Here is a 2975-nt window from a genome sequence, read left to right on the forward strand (position 1 = left end):
AGGTTATAGGGTTAGGAGCTAGGTTGGCGTTTAGGTTCGTTTTAGGGTTAGGAGCTAGGTTAGGAGCTAGGGTTGGGTTTAGGGTTAGTTTTAGGGTTAGGAGCTAGGGTTGGGGTTTAGGGTTAGGAGCTAGGGTTAGGAGCTAGGTTTAGGGTTAGGAGCTAGGGTTGGGTTTAGGGTTAGGGAAATAGGATTTGAATGGGACTGAATTGTGTTAGCTGTACAAGGTTAGCTGGTACAAGACTGTGTTGATAGAGAGAGCTAGAGTGTGTGTGTGTGTGAGAAAGAGAGTGGAGTGTGTGCGAGATTGACACCACACACACACACACCACACACACACACACACACACACACACACACACACAGTTCTGCTCACAGTCTCGCTTGTACTATTCTCCTCAGGCAAATTCATTGATGCAGGTGCTGCCCCCTAGTGGCCACGCAGTGCACGAGGACACACCAGACAAAGTAAGACACATGCACGCACCCGCACACACACACATACACCACACTCACACTAACATGCATGTTGTCTGTTGTGCAGGTTGCAGATGCTCTGGCCAGCTTTCTGTTCAGACACAAGTTTGCTGAGGGCCAGCAGAGGCCAGCGCACGAGGTGAGACATGCTAACACGCTAACTGACCCTGAACCTATAGTGAATCTATAGGAACACGCTAACTGACCCTGAACCTATAGTGAATCTATAGAAACATGCTTAACATGCTAAACTGAACCTATAGTGAATCTCTATAAAACAGTGCTAACTGACCCTGATCCTATAGTGAGCCTATAGAAACATGCTAACTGACCTGAGCCTATAGTGGAATCTATAAGAAACATGCTAAGCTGACCCTGAAACCTATAGGAATCTATAGAGAAACATGCTAAGCTGACCCTGATACCTATGGAATCTATAGAAACATGTAACTGAACCTAAAGTGAATCTATAGAAAAACATGCTAACTGTCCCTGAACCTATAGTGAATCTATAGAAACATGCTAACTGACCCTGATCCTATAGTGAATCTATAGAAACATGCTAACCTGCTAACTGTCCCTGAACCTATAGTAATCTATAGAAACATGCTAACTGACCCTGATCCTATAGTGAATCTATAGAAACATGCTAACCGGCCTAACTGTTAGCCCTGAATCTATAGAAAAACATGCTAACTGACCCTGATCCTATAGTGAATCATAGAAAACATGCTAACTGACCCTGATCCTATAGTGAATCTATAGAAACTGAACCTAAACTGACCTGGATCCCTATGACTCTAGAATACCACTAGTGCTACTACTGACCCTGAACGGCTCCTATAATCTCTCTCTCGTCGGGGCTCCTATAATCTCTCTCTCGTCATGGCTCCTATAATCTCTCTCTCGTCATGGCTCCTATAATCTCTCGTCATGGCTCTCTCTCGTCATGGCTCCTATAATCTCTCTCTCGTCATGGCTCCTATAATCTCTCTCTCGTCATGGCTCCTATAATCTCTCTCGTCATGGCTCCTATAATCTCTCTCGTCATGGCTCCTATAATCTCTCATCAGATCCCCCCTCGGGTCTCCCGGGTGGCACAGCGGTCTAAGTCACTGCATCGCAGTGCTGGAGGTTTCACTACAGACCCTGGTTTGAATCCAGGCTGAATCACGACCGGCCGTGGCTGATAGACGCCGGGCACACAATTGGCCCAGCGTAGTCCGGGTGGGGCCGGCGTAGGCCGTCATTGGAAATAAGAATTTGTTCTGAACCCCTTTGTTTAAATAATCTTATTCATTGGCTGCATTAAAACAGGCAGACCAATTCTGATATTTTTTCCCCAGTTATTGGTGAAAGATTTGATAAGTCAAAAAAAAAAAATATTATTGCCAAATAGATCAGAATTGGGCTGCTTGAGTAAACGTGGCCATCGTGATCTAAAAGACTAAACTGATCCTAGATCAGAGAGGCTTTATGAATACAGGCCCAGGACATGTTGGCTGAAGACTAAACTGATCCTAGATCAGCACTACTACTAGGAGAGGCTTTATGAATACAGGCCCTGGTGTACGATTCCACATCCACACAGTATTATTTTACCGTTATTTAACTAGGCAAGTCAGTTAAGAACAAATTCTTATTTACAATGACGGCCTAGGAACAGTGGGGTTAACTKCCTTGTTCAGGGGCAGAACGACAGATTTGTACCTTGTCAGCTCCGGGATTTGAACTTGCAACCTATCGGTTACTAGTCCAACGCTCTAACCACTAAGCTACCCTGAGGCCCCATAGGAGCTTACGCGGCGGAGCTCAGCTGTTGAGAAACAAAAGACATTCCCAAGGAGCCGTATGTCTATGAAGTGGGCTCATTTGACAGGGGGGGGGGGGTGTTTGCATGGAGAGACACATATGCTGAGACGGGCCGTAATTGGCCGTCTCGCTGACGATCGCCAGGCACAGGCAAGCTTCATTWCCTGTCCTGTCAAAGCCAGAACCCTTCTGATCACAGGAGATGTGTCTACAGCGTGTGATTGGCCCCCGGCCTGTGACGTAGGGCGGGCTGATTTACAAACTCTCTCCGTCTCACGTCGCAATTGGATGTTCATCCATGTTTCTCAAAATGTCACCATTTTTAAGTTGTTCCAAACATTTTAAAAAAAGTGCCTAACCTTAACCATTCAGAGTTAGTGCCTGACTTTAAACGTTTAGGCATTAACTCAATGTTTAAGGTTAGGCATTAACTCTGAATGGTTATCTTAAAAAGGTAAGGGCCAAGGTTTGGGATAGACTTAAAACAAACAAAAAATAWWAWAAAAAWAAAAAAAACATTATTGCTGGATTCGAACATGCAACCTTTGGAATCAGAGGCTGCCAGTACCTACCTGAAGGTAACAGCGCTCTCTGTTACCCCTAGTGGTCGGGTTCCAAACAGCGCTCACTGTTACCCCTAGTGGTCGGGTTCCAAACAGCGCTCACTGTTACCCCTAGTGGTCGGG

Source organism: Salvelinus sp. IW2-2015, unplaced genomic scaffold (assembly GCF_002910315.2).
Source record: "Salvelinus sp. IW2-2015 unplaced genomic scaffold, ASM291031v2 Un_scaffold2468, whole genome shotgun sequence".
Lineage (NCBI taxonomy): Eukaryota > Metazoa > Chordata > Actinopteri > Salmoniformes > Salmonidae > Salvelinus > Salvelinus sp. IW2-2015.